At 43.9% G+C, this 19602-nt stretch overlaps 1 protein-coding gene across 1 annotated transcript in view; it reads left to right on the top strand.

Annotated features, from left to right (window-relative positions):
• EDRF1 (erythroid differentiation regulatory factor 1) overlaps positions 1–19602 on the top strand; it is a 1512804-nt gene that overhangs the window by 26368 nt on the left and 1466834 nt on the right. The gene's annotated exons all lie outside the window — the stretch shown is intronic.

The following is a 19602-nucleotide window of genomic DNA, read 5'->3' as shown; positions in this document are numbered from 1 at the left end:
CTGATCCTTTTTTTGAGGAGATTTATTTTGAGTGATACAATTTCTTGTATGATGGAGTTTTTTTTAAGTGGGATTGTGCTCAAGTCTCTGATGTCCAGCAAAGATAGTATGAGTGCCTTCAAATGGAGTCTCCTAAGCCCTCTGATGTCCCTCCTGTTCTTGCTGCCTTGTTGGATGCAAGTTTTTAAGGCTCCTGACTCCCTGCTCCTAAAAACATGATAGGTGTTATAAGGTGCCTGAGGATTGCAAATTCCTTTATAAGCACCCTTGTGCTGAGACTAATGTGGCTTCTAATAAGCCATCCAAGCTTTTGTCTTCTACAAATCTGCTTCCCTCTGAGAAGGACAGCAGAACTATGAAGAGGTTTGGCAAGAAAGTATATATTTGCTACCTTGGCCTTTAGGTTCATAGGGTCATACTAGGCTATCTGCCCTAGGGCATTTATAAGCCTAGCCAGAGTGTGTTTGGCTTTCGCCACCCATTTTAAATTAATTTTGCTATGCCCTTTTTCGAGGTTAGTATACTGTGCCTCTGTCTAACAGTGACACAGAAGTGATACCCGGGGTAAACCTACGATCTCCCATCCACTCAAGATTCCTCTTGAAGAGAGTTAATGAGGGACTCTGCCTAACCTGGACTGGGATTTTATTCCAGAGTGAAGGGAGCCTCTGGGTTATGAATTTGTCCCTCCAGCATGTCCTATTTATTTCAGTGCTGAGGTTCAAGTCTGTCGAGCGCGTAGCTCGATGGGATTTGGATTTTCTGAGGTGCAGCATGTCCATTAATTCCAGGTTGGACATGGCTTTATACGTCAGGCACAGATCGCCTCTGAGCAGGCGGTATGCCACTGAGTAGAGCTGGAGTTTCTTTAACCGGGCAGCATATGGCATCTGTTTGAGCCCTTTGATCCTCTTGGTGAGGTACTTTTGGGGTCTTTCCAGTTGCTGCAGGTGTCTGGTAAGGTACATCCCAAAAGGGGCATTGTACTCAATTATGGGCCTGATGAGGGATGAGTAAAGAGGCACTATGACCTCCCCTGATCTAGATGTGAATCCCTTCATGATTAGGTGGGCTATATAAATTGTTTTTCTAACCACTTTGGCCACGTGGTTGTCAAATGAGAGATTGCTATCAACTTGGGTCCCCAGGTCCCTAATTACTTCTTCTGTACTTAATGGATTACCACCTATGTGGTAATTTGTGGGCACTTTGTTTTTGCCAAAGGGGATGACTATACACTTTTTGGCGTTTAGCTTGAGGCCATGGCTCTGGCACCAGTGAGGCCCTTTTGCAGGATGCTTGTGTCCGCTGGAGAGTCGATTATGGTGCCCAGTTGGCAGTCATCTGCGAACTTGGTCAGACAGTCCTTCCGTGTTGGCCTGTACCTCTGAGAAATATATACCGAACAAGAGAGGTCCCAGGACTGTGCCTTGTGAGACGCCACTTGTAACTGGTTTGGAGTCTGACATGGCTCCAGCAATTCTAACCATGTGGGTTCTGTCCTTGAGCCAGTTTGCAACCCATCTAGTGACATAGGGGTTTATATTTAAGCTGGTGAGCTCGTCTGTAATGCCCGAGTGGGGTATTGTATCGAAGGCTTTTGCGAGGTCCAGGTAGGCTGTGTGGACCACCTTCCCCTCGTCAATGGCCTTGGTGACTGTTTCAAAGAAATTGACCAGGTTTAAGAGGCAGGATCTGCCCTTAACAAAGCCGAACTGGGTAGGATCCAGTGTCTGTAGGTCCCCAATATCTTTATTTATGAGGTCCATGATGATCCTTTCCATAGCTTTGCAAACCAAGGTAGTCAGGCTTATGGGGCGATAATTTCCAGGATCCGTTGAGGCACCACCTTTGTGGAGAAGGACCACTGTTGCTGTACGCCACTCTTTAGGTACATATCCTGTAGTAAGGCTGAGATTGAACAGTAGTTTTATGTTTGGGTTTAGCTCTTCTTGGAGTTCATGTAGGGTGCAGCCCGGGACACCGTCTGGTCCCATTGATGCTGTGTTTTTTGCTTTGGAGAGGGTGGCTCTTACCTGAGCATCTGAGATGTCAGGGGCAGCACTCTGCTGGGATAGATATTTGCCCTTTTGGTGGGGAGGGGGGGGGAGAAGTTCGCGCTCAACCTGTCAGCTAGGATGTTGGCAATGACTGTGGGTTCGGTGTATTTTTTGTCATTTTGGACTAATTCTGAGCATATCTGGGATTCCCACCCAGGTTCCTAACATAACTAAAGAAAGCCTTGTGATTATCCTTAGTGTCCTGTGCAATTTTTCTCTCGAAGCTGGCCTTAGACAATTTTATGAGTGCCCATAGTTTTTTGCTAATACTGATCAGAGATGCCTTCCCTTTTTGGGATTTTGCTCTATCATGTAGTAGCTTCCTCCTTCTATTGTATAGTTTGTTTATGGCTGGGGTCCACCAGACAGGACGTCTGCCTTTGGAGGATTGGGTCTTGGTTTTATTTGGGATTGCATGATCCATGCATTCCTGAAGGTGTTCATAGAATGCATTTATAAAGGATTCTGCGGTCTGGGCCGTATGTTCCACAGGATTCCACCTCGGTTTTGAGGAGTGGGAAATTTGCTTTAGAGAAGTTTTTCACTGTGGTTTTCTGGGCAGGGGATGGGGTCGGGATGTGAATATCCAGTAAGATTAGTTTATGGTCTGATCTTACCAGTGAGGGATACACTTCTGGTCTGGAGCATAGAGTCCCCATGTTGGTGATGATCAGGTCCAGTATGTTTTCCCCTCTTGTGGGAGTGGTAACAAGTTGTTCCATAGCATTTGAGTTTATAAATTCTAGGAACCTTTGGGCTAGGGTGTTGGAGCTAGAGTAATGCTCCCAGTCTATGTTTGGGAAGTTGAAGTCGCCCAATATAATGGTGTTTGGAGAGACCTTCATATTTTCCAGTGTTCTCAGGAAGGCTGAGTGGGGTTCCTGGGTTTGGGAGGGTGGTCTGTAGCAGGGTATAAACTGGAAGGCAGTTTTACCCACTGTTAGTTGCACATGGATAGTCTCTGATGCTTCGTGCTGTGCCACCAACCTGGAGGTGTGGGTATCTTTGACGAATATTGATACTCCCCCTCCTTTTGTGGTTCGGTCCAAGTTTTGGGGCCGAAAAGCATGGTATGAGGTATAACCTGGTAGAGCTGGGGTGCTCTCGGGAGCCTTGAACCAGGTTTCTGTTACTGCTCAGATATCGATGTTCTCCATGCTAAGGAGAGTTTGGAGTGTGTCCATCTTGAGGTTTAGACTTCTGGCATTGAGTAGCATTACTCTTAGTTTCTTATCCCTTGTGATACCTATGGAGGTGGGTTTGTCTTTTGAGCCTTGCCTAAAAAAGGCACTATGGGGGTAGCAAGAGCCTTTGCCAATATCCGAAAGCCCAGGGGTGACAGGTGCAAGCCGTCCCTAGCGAAGCATCATGGCTTGTCGAGCATGTCATCCCAGGCTGACAGGCATTGGATCCTCTTTGAGTGACACCAATACTTAAGCCAATTGTTGAAATTGATCATCTTGTCTTCATATTGTGGCATCATTCTTGGTGAGGGTAAGATGCTACTCAAGGTCAGGGTCATACCGGCCTGGGCTACATGCTCAGAGAGCTCCTCTGTCTCTTTTCATGTAGTCCAGGGAGGTACGTCTCAGGTCATTCACACCAGCATGGACAATGACTGAGTCATATTTGTACTTGCCTTGGAGTGACCTGAGTGCGTGTGTTATGTGGCAGATCCTAGCGCCCGACAGGCAGCTCACCGTGACCTTCTCCTTGTTCAGCCTGGTGAGCGGGACATCAGTGTGCCTAACGATAGTCACCTATTACAAGTGTATCAGGTGTGTTGTTTAGCCTTAAGGGCTGTGACTGTTCAGCACACTGGCTTTGTGAGCTATGTGTTGCATGTGTTTTGTTTTGGGGTAGCGGTTGCTTGGGTGTCTGCTTTGGAGGTCTCTGCTGCTTAGGCAGATTTTTATTTAGAGCCTCCGAGTATGTTTTTGTGTGTTTGCGTTTGGTTTGCTGTCGTGGTAGGTCTATGTGAGACTGGAATTGTAGTAAGTGTGGTTTCCTTCTCCTCCTGACTGGTTACGCCAGTACTGAGTTGAGAGAGCTTAGCCTTCAGTTTGGCTATATGGTTGTATCTCTCACATGTGTTGGAATTTGTTGGAAGGAGGAGAGGGTAGTCTGTGTACATGAGGCAGTTGTAACATTGCCTCAAGATTCCCAGATTCATCAGCTGGACCTGAGAGGAGATTGACAACTGACCTTTGGACATGCTAGAATAGTATTGGGAATTCCTTTATAATTGAAAAAAAGGGCCAATGGGGAACAAGGTACTCAAGGGGAGTTTGTGAGGGTGTAGTGCTGACTTATATAATTGCTTTAGTGAGCAAGTGCCAGGTAACTTAAATGCAATGTGTTACAGGTAACTTAAATGCAAAAATGACAAACAGTAACTTTCTTTCAAGTGAAACAAGGAAATAAGTACAGTAAGCAATGCAGATATCACTAGGGATCCACAGAAGCGCTGAAAAGCTGCGTTTTAGGTGGAGTTAGCGTTTCAGGGAAATAACAAGCACAAACAAGCATACAAACAAAGCTAGATTCAGCAGGCCTGGATCTAGTCTATGCTACAGCAAACAAGGTGTACCAATTTCAGTAAGAAACAGTTCAAATATGCAAGCACTATAAGCCTTTAACCAGAAATTCCCAGCTCAGAAGGGCAGAGTCCAACCTCTCCTCCCACAAGAGTGCAGACCACGAACCTTCTTAATGTAAAATAACTGGCCTGAAGCCCAAGTGCTTAAACCAGAACTAATACACTTTTAGAATAACAGACACTGAGCCCTCAATCAGCAGTTCCCAACTTAGAAGGATGGTAAACTACCTGTCCTGCCACCACAGTGCAGGCCACAAACCTTCCTAATGTAAAATAACTGGTCTGAAGCCCAAGTGCTTAATCCAAAAGACTTAGAATGATAGCTACACTTGCTAATCAAGTTACTAAACTACCAGACCCACATGACTAGGTATAGTTTAGCTCTTCTCTCTCAGGCCTGTCATGTTATTTCAGATCTTCCTGACTCTGAGGTGAAGACTTCAGGTTTTTTTTTTTTTTTTTTTTTTTTTACTGAGGCCATCTTCTCAAGTTTCTCGCCATTCTGTTAAATGCAGCTGTGGTGCAGCTTATGCCTTGTTTAGAGCTGCTGTGTTTGGGTGTGTTGACAAGATATTCCTGGCTTTGCCTCCAGCCTTTGCCTGATGATATTAAGGCTAAGCTGATGGATGCTCCTCTAAGTAATAAACATCTTTTTGCTGCTGCTGCTGAGCTGTTTAATTCCCTTCAGGAAAAGGGTAAGGCTTTACAGGATTTGAAACATAATTTTGTTTCATCTGTTCCCAAGTTTGAAAGGAATTACCCTAATTAATCTGCCTTTATCCACAAACAGTCTCATTTTCCCCCAAAGATAAGAAGGGTGGTAGAAGGGCTCCTCCTGCTAAGTGTACTCAGACTCCTTCAGCTGAGAAGCCTCCTTTTCCAGACAAGTCGGGTGCTGTCTGACTATACTTGCCCCTCTCTTTTCTGTCATGTTCATGTTTCTCTGTCCATCTTTCCCTGTCCCTTCCAGTTTGGTTAAAAATTACTCAAAATCCCCCCCCCCCTTTTTTGGGCATTCCTCAGGCACATCATGAACAGCTGCCATTTTTTCCAGAGGTGCTTCAGGGCCTGTTGTCTCAAGAAACAATTCAAGAAGTTCCAGCTCCTCAAAAAGGGAAGGGTTTTACGCCAGAATGTTTCTGGTCCCCAGGAAGTGCGGCACCTAGAAACCCATTCTGGATCTGTCTCCGCTAAACACCGTTTTGAAGGTTTTTTCCTTTCTGATGCTCTCCCTTCAAACCTTGTTTCCTCTTCTTCCTCAGGCTTTTCTAATTTCCCTGGATTTCAAGGATGCCTGTCTCCATATCCCTATTCATCCCCTTTTCAGGAAATTTTTACATTTCTCTGTTTTCTTGCATTTTCAGATGTTCTTCGTGTTTCACTGTTGCAGTCATCAAATTTGGATTATCTGCCTGCAGATAGCCCTCAGCCGGCCTGAATACCAGAGTCTTTGGATTTCTGCGTCGGATGCTGTCGCTTCTTCCGTGATGTCAGGTTGTCAGGGGTATAAAACATGCAGCCGACGCCATTACATCAGTCTTTCTTGCAAAAAGGTAAGTACCTCGTTGAGGATCCTTTTTCTTTCTCTAACCGATGTCAGTAAAAGTTAACAATTGTCTTACCTGTGGAAAGCAAATACTTCAAAGAGATTTCCATTGTTACTGCATCCCCTGTTTAGGCCCAGACCACGATTTCCCTCGCAGTCGGTTCTGTGCCTTGTTCAACGTCTGAAATATTCGTTGTTGGGCTATTTTTGCAGCCACTTACTTTCATACTCGATCTGTGTACTCCGAAATGGCTTCGTTAAACTATCCGACTACCGATCTTCCGAAAAAATGTAAGGATAAGAGACAGACTGCATAGGTTCAAAACTGCCGACGGTGCTTCCGTTAAGCTAGTCCGCCGGTACTCAGTGAGGTGCTTTCACAGCCCTAATACCCACTACTTCAGATTCGTAGGCCTCTACTGAGACCCATTTGGAGTCTGGTATGCCGTGAGATGCTTTTTCAACTATGGAATCTGCGGATGTCTCTACCATGGATGGGTCCGGAGCTGCTGTGCAGGCACTGGCTTCTGAGGGTGTATTCAGGCCTACAGACATTCATATTAAACAGACAACACCGTTTTCATCCAGGCCAAACACTCGCACTACATCTAGAAAACCGACGACCAAACCGCAGGCTCAGGCACATATGCTTCAAAAACAAATGCTTAGAATGGCTGAAGACCTTATTACCTTAATTAGGGGAAGTTAGCCTTCCCCTCTAAGAGACTTAGAACTGATTTTCTTTCTGATTCTTCTGATCAGGAATCTGATATTTCTGTCCTGATTACCAGGATTTGCCCTTATCTACTTGTGAGGATTCTGATGCAAAGGATTCCATTCCCTCTGCTTCCCCTCCAGAAGATTTTTCTTTCAGTGAAACCTTGCATACTCTTAGGGAGCATTACCTCTGGGAAAGCCAGGATTACTCTGAGTCCAAAAAGAGACTTAGGTAATTCTTACTCCTACCTCAACACAGGCCTTTAGCTATCCCTCCTGTTCTGGGCATTGTAGATGATGCTTTCTTGGAATCTAGCCTTATCCCAGATACTTTATCTCCAGCTCCCAGAAAACCTGACTGGTACTACAGAGAGTACCTGACTCTCACAAGTTCCTCTTCAAGAATCCTTCTGCGGATCCAAAGACCATTTCCCAAGGACCAAAAGGCATATTAAGGCTACTGCTGCCAAAAATCCTACTCCTTCTGATAGAGATGCTAGAGCATTGGACAGATTGGGTAAGAAGGTATACACTTCTGCTACTTTAGCCATTAGGGCTTTAAATTGCCAGTTTCATATGTTGAAGTATCAGCACCATATTATGACTACTTAGACAGAAAATGATGTTGATTCCTGAGTGTGCTGAACACACACAGTTGCAAGATTTAATGCATTCTGCAGAACAAGTTTGTAAACCTACTTTGCATTGTGGTTTTGACGCTTTAGGAAGCATCTTGCAGGGCTGTTGTCACTGGGTCTGTACTTAGAAGGCATGCTTGGCTTAAGGAACAAAACTTGCCAGATCATGTTAAAGCTAAATTACTGAATGCTCCCTTAAACCAAGACCTCCTTTTTGGCAACAAAGCAGAAGTCCTCAAAAGGATGGAGGAAAAACTAAATCTATACGAACTGTTAAAGATGTACTACAAGTACAGCCTCCCAGGTTCTGTAGGCATTGGCTTTCAAAGAACTCGTCCTTTCCAGTCCCTTCCAGGCCTTCAGTCCAAACCCAGGAACAGCAGGACCACCTAGGCTGCAGTCTCAGACTACGCACAAATCTAAGCAGTGGGGGGCTCCTACTTCCAAAGCAGGGAGTCGTAAGCCACACCCTATGGATAAATGGCACAATGACTTAACCTTAAACCTTCCAAGCCCTGCTCAACTACCTGCTCCCTTAGGAGGAAAGCTCGCCCTGCTTACAAAAGACTGGGATCTTATTACCCAGGACAAATGGGTTTTGAACATAGATTTCCAAGGATACAGATTCCACTTCCACACACTACCAACCCCAAATGGTTGGCCAGACCTACACCCCCCCCCCCCCCCACATCAAGGGACAGAGGCCCAACAGCAGGTTCTCTCTCTTCTCCATATCAGGGCTATTCAACCTGTCCCAGCAAAACAAAGGGGACAAGGTTTTTATTCAAGACTTTTTCTGGTACCCAGAAAAGACCACTCCTGGCGTACTATCCTGGTCCTCTGTATTCTCAACACCTTTCTGGTATTTTCAAAATGCTAACTCTTCAACAGCTTCTTCCTATGCTAGCCAAGGATGCCTGGCTGGCAACCCTAGACTTAAAGGAAGCTTACCTGCACATCCCAATAAGAGGATCCTGCCGACAATACCTACGTTTCAGGGCAGGCTCCATACAATTTCAGTTCTCTGCACTTCCCTTTGGCTTATCTACTGAGCTCAGGGTGTTCACAAAGTGTCTAGCTCCAGCTATTGCATTTTGCAGGCAGAGAAATATTCAAATTTACCCATACTTGGATGATTGTCTGATTCAGGCAGAAAGCCAGGACTTGCTATTACAACACCTGGCATTTGTAAAGAAACTTCTAACCTCACTGGGTTACACCATCAACGAAAAGAAATCTCACCTAGTACCCTGCCAACAGATTGTATTCCTGAGAGCAAGCTTGAACATAACTTCCCAGATGGCATTCCTCACTCTGGAGAAACAAGTTTATTTGACAACCTACTTCAAACTATTGGCCACAAAACCCCAGCTATCTGCAAGGAAAATACTGCAAGCTCTGGTGTTCATGGCCTCTTGCATTCTACTAATTCCATATGGAAGACTGCATATGAGGAAACTCCAATGGTACCTAAAAAACCTATGGTGTCAACATTCTCAGGACCTGGAAACAATGATTTCTATCATTCCTTGCATAAAAACAGAGTTCCTCTGGTGGGCAGAGGCCTGCTACCACAACAAGGGACTCCCTTTCACTTTACCCCCTGCTGCCCAAACCCTAACAACAGACGCATCAGTCTATGCTTGGGGGGCTCACATGGCAGGGCAAGAGCATTCAGGGCAAATGGAACCCGAGACAGACACACCTGCATATCACTCAAAAAGAAATGTTAGCTGTACAGAATGCTCTGACAGCCTTCAAAGACCATATTCTTCCAGGATAACTATTGGTAAAGATAGACAACACCACAGTTATGTGGTACATAAGCAGGGGGGAACCCACTCATACAATCTGCAGACTAGCCATGGCTCTGTGGAACACAGCCTTGAGCTACCAAGTACACCTACAAGCACAAATCCTGCCAGGCAAACTAAATTCACTGGCAGATGACTTAAGCAGAAATCTCATGGACCCACACAAATGGAAACTAGAACCCAAAATATTCAACCTCTTGAGGAATAAATGGGGGACTCCAGAGGTAAATCTGTTTGCCTCCCCTCAGAACTACCAATTGAACAAATTCTGCACAAGAACTCCCCACAGTCAAGCTTGGAAAGTGAATGCCCTGTCCTTTACCTGGGAAAGCCTCTCGGTTTATGCCTTTCCCCCTCTGCCTCTCCTCTCGAAGGTTCTACTAAAGATCAAACAGGACAAGCAAAGGACAATACTGATTGCACCAGACTGGCCATGCCAGCACTGGTACCCCCTCTTGCACAGTATGACACTGCTACAACCATGGCACCTGTCTCAGACTCCTTCCCTGGTGTCCCAGCAGGCAGGCCAGATTCTGCACCCTCCGCTTCAAACCCTGAACCTTGCAGCCTGGCTAATTCCTTGAGCTCTCCTCTAGCATCCCTCAGTAAGCAGGTACTGGATGTCATTCGGGAGGCAAGGAGGCCTAGTACTAGAAAATCCTATGCTGAAAAGTGGAAAAGATACTGTTCCTAGGCTCAGGGGATGGGCACAAGAGTGCTCATCTTACCTCATATTCTACAGTACTTAATAGAATTGCTCCACAAGGGCCTATCCTTCTCGTCAATTAAAATTCATGCCTCTGCCATTTCAGCACATTATAATACTGAGCCACCCCTCTTCTTTCACCCCCTTGCTAAAGCAATTCCTTAGAGGGGCCAAAAATGTAAGATTCCCCCCCCCCCCCAGGACAGCTCCCACTCCAGCCTGGGACCTTAACTTTGTATTGGAAAAGCTCACTCCCCCCCCCCCCCTTTGACCCAGCTGCTACAGCAGAGTTGAAATTTCTTATATGGAAAACAGCCTTCCTTCTAGCCATCACTTCAGCAAGAAGAGTGTCTGAATTACAGGCCCTCATGGCAGTGGAACCCTTCATTATCTTCCATGCGGACAGGGTTTCCTTCAGGACTAATCCTTCCTTTATGCCCAAGGTGGTGTCTACTGTGGCCCTAAATCAGTCCATTCATTTGCCTACTTTTTTCCCTAATCCACAAAACAAAGGAGAACGAATACTGCACTCTCTGGATGTGCACAGACAACTTGGATTCTATTTGGACAGGACTAAGCCTATCAGAAAATCTGAACAGCTGCTAGTTAGCTTTGCTGCAGGGGCTGAGGGGAAGGCCATTTCAAAGCAAACCATTTCGAAATGGATAGCCCATTGCATTCATTTCTGCTACAAGAACTATGGAAAACCTACCCCACAGGGGATAAAAACACATTCCACCAGGGCTGTATCTACCTCTGCGGCATTTCTCAGAGGTGTCCCTACCAGGGACATCCTAGAAGCTACTACCTGGAGCTCTGTACATACCTTCATCAAGCATTACCACTTGTCTGTCTTCTCCAAATTCAGAGCTGGATTTGCCACAGCAGCCTTGCAGGGCTTAATAGCTGGCTCTGATACTCTAACTTTCCCCTCCCTTTCTTAGCTTTGATAATCAACCCAAATGTGATTACTGCAACAGTGAAACATGAAGAACATAGTACAGTTGTGTACACTTACCATAAATGTAGATGTTTGAGTGTATTCACTGTTGCAGTCTTGGTTACCCTCCCTCCAGCCCCCTGACTTCTCTTGGCTCTACCTTTCCTTCTTGTTGGTATATTTATTTTTTTCTTGTGTATTTGCTTTTTGATGGGGGTTTACCATACCATGTAATTGCTTCCCTTTGTGGGGGCACCTGACATCTGGGGCAAGAAAAAAGAGTTGTAATGGCATCGGCTGCATGATTTAGACCCCTGACGTCAAAGAAGAAGCGACAACATCAGACACAGAAATCCGAAGACTCTGGTATTCGAACATCTACATTTATGGTAAGTGTACACAACTGTATTTTCTCTGCTTTGCCCTTATGCCTTTCTGCAGCCCCAAGGGTCTTCACCAAATGCTTCACTGTTGTGATTGCTTTTTGCAGATTTAGGGGAGTCCAGATCTTTCCTTACCTGGGTGACCTGCTCATTCAGGCCTCTTCTCCAGCGGTTTTACTTCAGCATCTTCATTTTGCTGTTTGTCTCTTGCCAAGCCTGAGGTTTACAGTGAATTTCCCAAAGTCATTCCTAAATCCTTTTCAGGATCATGCTTTTCTAGGGTGCAGACTCCAGACTATTCCAGTGCTGGTGTCTCTGCATCCTCTCAAGGCTTTACCTCTGATTGCATTCTTTCATTCCCTTTTTCCTCTGAACTCCATTACAACCAAGGAGTTTCTAAGGGCTCTGGGATACATGGCTTCCACCATTCTTATGGTTCCTCTGGCAAGCTTCATATGAAGAAGGTCCAGTGGTTCCTAAAGTCAGTCTGCCTCCAACATTCGCATCCTTTAGATTTTCCAGTTCCCCTTCTCCCATGCCTCAAGCTGGAACTTCAGTGGTGGATTCATCAGTTGTACTTCAACCCAGGGGTTCCTTTTCAGCTTCTAGTTCTCACTCTGGAACTCTTTACAGATGCCTCTGATGTAGGATAGGGGCCTGCATCAGTCCTGTGAAAGTACAGGGCATTTGGTCTCCATCAAAGGACTGCATCAGTATCAGAGATGGTGAGAGTTCTTTTCTTGGCTCTTCAGGATTTTCTTCTCTTTCTTCCAGGGCTGCTCAAAATCTTCCCAGACAAGAGTAATCTGAACAGTTGGATGGGAGACTACAAATTCATCTCGGGGGATGGCGCCCATGTCCCTCATGAACAGAGGTGCAGACTTTAGACTCATTATGCTAATTGACCCCCAGCTAATCAAGGTCATTTAGGGTAACTCTGGTGTAACATGGCTAAGATTGTACGTGCAACTCTGGTATAACATGGATAGGCTTGTAAGGACTCTAAGGCCATTAGCCTAGTAGCTTCCTGTTAACCAATACCACAGTGATGTGGTACATTAACAGGCAAGGGGGGGCAAGATCTTATTTCCTGTGCAGACCAGCCGTTTAGGTTTGGGATCTGTCTGGTATCATGTTACTCTTCAGGTGGTTTACATTCCCTCAGATAAGAACATGTGGCAGATTCTCTGAGCAGGTGCATAACACAGTCTCACGAGTGGATGCTTCACAGAGATATGCTTCTGGTCGTTGTCCACCAGGGGGTGCTCCTCAAGTAGATATTTTTGCCTCCACACTGAACAGACAACTTTCTTTCTTTTGCACCAAAGTCTCAGGTCCTCTGACCTGGAAGGTGGAAGCCCTCTGTTCCTGGAAGAGGATGCTCCTTCCTCTCATACTGAGGGTCCTGTTCAAGGTAGAACAGGATGCTCTCAAAATCTTGTTAGTGACTTCTTTTGGCTCAGACAGCATTGGTTCTCACTTCTGCATTTAGCCAAGGGCATTCTTCACAAGTTACCTCACAGGGTGGGCCTACTCACACAAGACAGGGGGTCTCTTATCCATCCCTACCTCTCCACTGTTCAACTGACATTGTGGGTGATGTGGTTTTGATCCCATTTTGATACTTTTTTCTGAGGACACGCTTTGGGTCCTGCAGGATGCCAGGAAACCAACTACCAGAAAATCTTATTTAATCAAATGGAAGTGATTTTCTGTCTGGTGTCTCTCAACTTGGATCCACATACTGTGGAAGTTCCTTTGGTTCTCTTATTTGTGAATTGCTCAATGTAGGGTTGGCATAGTCTTCTGTTAAAGCTCACCTGTCAGCTATTTCTGCTTGTCTGCTTTTGACTCCCCCTTTAGCTTCTAGATTTGGGGTCAAACAATTTCTTAAAGATGTCCTTCACATTAGGCCTCTCAGGAAGCCTATTCCTCTTTAGTGGGACCTTTATTTTGTTTTGGAAAAACTGACTCTGGCTCCTTTTGAGCCTGCAGCTTCAGCTTCCTTTACAGTATTGTTCTTGGAAAACTGTTCTTTTGGCCCTTACCTTAGCCAGATGGGTGTCTTGAGCTGCAGGCCTTATGACTGTTCCTTCTTTTTTTGTTTTTTCATAAGGACAGGGTGTTTTCTTTGTACTAATCCTTCTTTTATGCCCAAGGTGGTTAATGAGTTGTTTCTTAATCAGTCTATTTATTTTTCCACCTTTCCTTTCTCCACAATCTATTAGTGAGAAGGTTCTTCACACCTTGGATTTGTATAGACAATTCAGATATTTGGATAAAACTAAAGTGATTCATAAATCTGAGCAGCTTTTTGCTTCTTTTCTTCCTAGGTCTTTGGGTTTGGCTGTATCCAAACAAACCATTTTTTCTGGATATCTAAAGCTATTTCCTTTAGTTCCATTTATTGGAAAATCCTTCCTTTTGTTAAGGTTCATTCTACCAGGACTGTGGCTTCTTCTGGTGCTTTTTTTCAAAGGTTTGGATACTAATTCTGTTCTTGAGGCAGCTACTTAATCTTGTGTGCATACGTTTACCAAGCACTACAAGCTGGATGTTTCTAGGGCTAGCGACGGATTTGCCAGGGCTATCCTGTAATATTTTTTTTCAGGCCTCTGCTGGGCCCTTCTGCCTCCCAACTTTCTTAGGCTTTTGTGCTTTCCCTATTGTAAAAAATACTGCAACAGCAGTATAGAAGGATATAGTACAGCTGTGTAAAATTTCACCGTAACAGTAGGTGTCCTTTTTTTCATTGTTGCAGTATTTGCTCCCTCCCTCCTCCCCTTGTTCCATTTCTCCTTCTGGATGTACATGTTCCCTTTTTGTCTCCTTAGACTGTCATTCCTCCTGGGGCTTTTCAGTTCTGAGGATGGTACTTCTGTACATCATCTTTATGCCATACACTGTGCGCGGGAAGCATATGTGATACATACGGCATCCCTATTACAACCCAAAGGCTTTGGTATACTGGCCGGACGTTGGGGCTACCCTTGACAGGGGATCTCTATTGTAAAAAAATACTAGAAGGACATTTACTGTTATGGTAAGATTTTACAGAGCTTTACTTTCTTGACTCTAATCAGAACGATATTGTTGGTCCTAAATGACTTCAAATTCTCACAACTGGCCACCGAACCCACCAGACTGAACCCTAACTCTTCTCTTAACTCACTTCTTGATTGTATTACAAATAATCCTAACATTATTTTCATAATACTTGTTCACCCTCATTCTTCAGTGATTGTTGTCAAATCAACTTCAATATCTCGCACCACATAAACAACCCCCCCCCCCGTCATTGTGGAACAAATCTCAATCCAGCATTCTCAAAATTAAAGACCATTCTAGCTTCATTATGGTGGTCTCCTATTTTCTCGTTTACTGACCCTAACCACTGCAGCATTCTCTTCACAGAAATTCACAGTAGCCTCTAGGATTCACTCCTTCCCAAAATTACGTGGCTCTATTAACCCCCCACCCCACAAAAGAGAAACTATTGCATATACAAACTCAAAAGTCTCCTTAGTCTCGGGGACAATGCATGACAACTTGGAAAAACAATCCATCCTCAACCTCCAGGCATATACTGAGAAATGTAGGTGTATACTAAGCTGAGAAATGTAGTTCAGTGTACACTCAGGTGTAATAAAAGTCACTTTATGAAAAAGCATCAGTCATTCCATCTCAACTCACCTAAAAGAATTTGGGCAGAATTTAACTGTCTGACAGGCAGGTAACACCCATTCCTCCTCACCTCACCTCATAGCACCTAATTTCAGCCTCTACTTCAGTACATTTCTCATTAACGCCTCCTCTCCCTCTAACCTCTCCCCTCCACCTGTATTTCCAGTTTCCATTTCAAAACAATCGAAGCTAAACACACAGTACCGCTACTTGAACTTAAAACTGACTCACCTCCTCATCCAGATGATCTTCTCCCATGGGTCTTATTCTTGTGTAAGGGCTTCATAGTCTCACCCCTTCTTCACATTTAGAATCTCCATTTAATTCAAAATATTATTTATGCCTGATACCTGGAAAATGGCCATTGTTAAATCACGCCCCAGAAAACTGATTCACCCATACCACTGGCTTTCACACCATCTCCATTCTTAACATACTTTGTAAAATCCTTGAAAAATTAGTTTACAGTCAGTTCATCCATTACAACTCCCAATATAATCTACTGTCCTTAATCAGAGTGGCTTTTGGGTAGGAAAACTTCTACAGCACTCTGGACACTTACTGATGACATCCTTCTGGCTGTGGACTAACACTTCCTCACTTTGAGCCATGTTTACTGACCTCAGCAGAGCTTTTGATCTGGTTGATCACAACATGATGTTAGATCATTTAACTGAACAAGCTGGAATTAGCCTAAAAACAGCTCAGTGGTTTAAAAATTATGTTTCTGATTGATACTTCTCTGTTCAGTTTCAGAATACCCTGTCTGCTTCCACCCATCTCCTTAAAGGAGTCCCTCAGTTCTCCATTCTGTCCCCCCCTTTTTTTTCCATTTTCATTAGTAAAGTACCCCTTAACTTCCTTACCCTGTCTTCCTCAATGCTGATGACATGGTCTTATTTCAGTCAAACTTTACCTCGGCCATACAACAACTACACACGACTTCCTTTCTCTTAGCAAATGGCTTGATAACTAAAAGCTAATGCTGAACACTTCCAGTTATGCTGTTTGGTACCTCCCCTAAATAGTCATAGGAGGTTACTAGGCTAATGGCCCTAGGGCCTTACAAGCCTAGCAAAGTTTGAGCCTTGTTCCCAAGAGTGTCTGTTTCAAGCAGACACTAAATCAGCACCTGTTACCCCTATCCAAAAGGGATGCAGGTGGAACCCCAGGGTAAATTTACAGTTTCCCATCCTGTCATCCAAATTTTGCTTGAATACGGCCAACGAGGGAATTTGTTTAACATGAATTGGAAGTTTGTTACAGAGATTAGGAACCTCTGTGGGGCAAATCTGTCTCTCCAGCAAGTTCTATTGATGTTGCATACCAGGTTAAGGTCCTTGGAGTGAGTGACACATGTACCATTTGATTTACAAATGTGCAGTATTTCCATTAGGACAGGGTCAGAGAGTGCTTTATATACAAGGCACAGGTAACCTCTGAAAAGTCTGTATGATCCTCAAGGATATACAGACAGTGATTTCAGTCTGTCCACATATGATATATGTTGAAGATCCTGAGTTTTCTTAGTAAGAAAACTTTGCGGTCTCTGCAACTGCTGCAGGTGCGTGGAGAGGTACATACTGAAGGCAGCATTGTACTCTATTACTGGCCTGATGAGGGAAGAGTACATAGGAGGTTATAACCTCTTTTGTTCTAGAGGCAGTTTCCTTACTTATGAGATTGCAATATAGAATGCCCTTCTTACCACAGTGGAGATATGGTTATAAAAGGTAAGGTTGCTGTCAGCCTGCATGCCCAGGTCGCATACCCCTGATTGCATGCTTTTGGTATTGCTCTTGATGTGGTAGTTTGCAGGGGCATCACTCGTGCCAAAGGGGATGATGATGCACTTTTTTGCATTGAGTTTAAGTCCGTAACTTTGGCACCAAACATTAGTCTGTGGAAGTCCTTTCTGCACGATATTGACATTGTTAGGGTATTCAGTGACCATTCTCATTTTGCAGTCATCGGCAAACTTTGTCAACCACAGAACTTTTGTTTTTGCCTGGACTTCAAACGAAGTAGATTTTGAACAGTAGGGGTCCTTGGAACTGATCCCTATGGGACACCACTGGTTACTGGTTTGCTCGAGGAAGTTGAGTCTTCCGTTTTAACTTTGTGTTCTATCTGTGAGCCAGTTTGCAACCTACTTGAAGATGTGCGAGTTGATGCCTAGTTGGGCGATTTTATCAATAATGCCTGAGTGGGGAATTGTGTCAAAGGCCTTGGCTAAGTCTAGGTAGGCCGTATGCACAGTTTTACCCTCGTCTATGGCTTTGGTGACCGTCTCAAAGAAGTCCACCAAGTTTAAAAGGGATGATCTCCCTTTGACAAAGCCAAACTGGGTAAGGTCAAACATTTGGAAATTACCTATATCTTTGCTGATATGTTCCATGGTGTTTTACTCCATGGCCTTGCAGATAAGGCTGGTTAGGCTTATGGGTCTATAGTTCCCAGGGTCAGTGGATGCACCCCCTTTGTGCAAAAGGATGACTGTAGTCATTTTCCATTCAGCAGGGATGAAACCAATGCTGAGGCTGTGGTTAAAACGAGAACCCAGCCGTGTTGCTAATTTATGATTTAATTCATTTAGAATGCAGCCAGGGATGTTGTCTGGTCCCATAGCGGCTGTGTTTATGGCCCTTGGAGAGGGCGTTTAAGACCTGCTACTTAGCGATACTGGGTAGGGGACAGGTGGTAGGGATGCTTTGGGGGTATATGTGGTGGGGACGGCACTGAGGTTTTCACTGAACCTATCTGCCAGTAGGTTGGCTATATCCACTGGTTCTGTATATGTACCATTAACTACAAGTTCTGTGCAAATCTGCGCTTTTCCTTTGAGGTTATGGATGAAACTAAAGAATGCCTTAAGGTTATCCTTAGCTAAGGATGCTAATTTGGATTTGTAACTAGCTTTAGAGAACTTTACTAAATGTCTTATTTGCTTATTTAAGTTGAGGAGGGAGTGCTTCCAGATTTGAGACAGTTTCTTCCTACTCTTAGACAGCAATTTCTTCCTGTTTATAGCTGATGTCCACCAGGCAGGTTTGTTCTTCCTTGAGGATCTTGCTTTGGTCCTATCAGGTGCGCTGGAGTTAATACAATTGTGTAGATGTTCATATAAAGCCTTGGTGTAAATCCCAGCATAGGTGTCCTTTCCATCTGTGGGAGGAGAGGCAATGAAGCTGTTTATGCCATCTTGTAAGAAGTTGTAGTTAGCCTTGGAGAAATTTTTTAGTCTAGTTGCTACAATGGAGAGGGGGGGTCTGGTGTTATTGTTACTTCCAATGAGACTGAAGCACAAAGCCAGTTGCTTGTTTGTGTTTTCATAGAATTAATGCAGTGTACTCCTTCCAGCATGTCTGGTATAGGAAAAAAAGTCAAGTTCTCTCTATGTGCTTTACCTTCAAATTCTATTTTTTGAAACGGTTCTTGAGAGGACACATGTTCAGTCAGTCTTTTCTACATTTCAGTCTCTTGATTTCTGCAGTCATATAACGTCATCTGAATGGCTGCTTAAAACTTCAATTTTTTTTTTTTTGCAGAGGTGTGGCTAAAGTGGCGTGAAGGCGGCAACTGTACTGTGCACAAGGTGTTAGAAATAAATGCTTATATTTCTTTTGCAGTCATGGTTGAAGCACGTCAGTGTTCTGTGTGATATTCAGTCTGTAGCACACTGTTTGATACCGCTTAGAAAGGAGAACCTTTCTATTTTGTGTTTTTGTCCTTAATTGGAGAGATCTTTGAGCCCTCAAGTTAGAGTTGAAGGATGCCAAATTGAGGAGCTGCGCAGGGAGCTGTATGTAGCTATGGCCATTCCCTTCTGCATTTGACTTTGTATATTCCTCCAGCATCACACTTTAAATACTTTAAAGTATATTATTTTTTTCTTATAAATTACCAAATCATCTCCTGTACTAAAGCTGCAACTTAATTTGCTGTTTGCTGAACAGCTTCAACACTTTTAGCAGCTAGAGTTTTTCTCTTTTTCTTTATATTTGATTTTTTCTTGCTCTTTTATTCTGGTTGATTTTTCTGTGCTGTCTTCCAGATTTCCTGTTTGCTGACATTCTGGCACTGCAGATATTAGCCAGATGTAATATTTTACCCAACTTTATAAATTGTACTGGCTTTTTAAACAATTTCACTTATCACACTGGGAAAGCTGTAATCAACACATTACTCTGTTGTCTTAGAAGTCAGAACTATAGAGTGTATATTGTCATTATATATTCTGCTGATTTTTAGCCATTTCAGTAAAGGGTCTTTTGATACAGGGGGGAATTTCTGTTTCAAAACTGTCTTCATTATGGATACTGTTGGCCATCTTATCCATGATACATAGCTTTAACAATCGATTTATGGGTTTTTTAAGTTGAGCTTCCTTTAGGAACGTAGTACTTCATGATTCAGCCATTAGCATATTTTCTTCTTCCTTATATTTTCTTGAATTTTCTCTTCATTTAAGAGGGTGTAGACACTGCTTATAATTCTTTCTAGCTGTTTTCCACT

Source organism: Protopterus annectens, chromosome 14.part0 (genome assembly GCF_019279795.1).
Source record: "Protopterus annectens isolate FY-2018-M chromosome 14.part0, PAN1.0, whole genome shotgun sequence".
Lineage (NCBI taxonomy): Eukaryota > Metazoa > Chordata > Ceratodontiformes > Protopteridae > Protopterus > Protopterus annectens.
The sequence above is the reverse complement of the archived record's forward strand: the minus strand, read 5'-3'. Positions and strand labels throughout refer to the sequence as shown.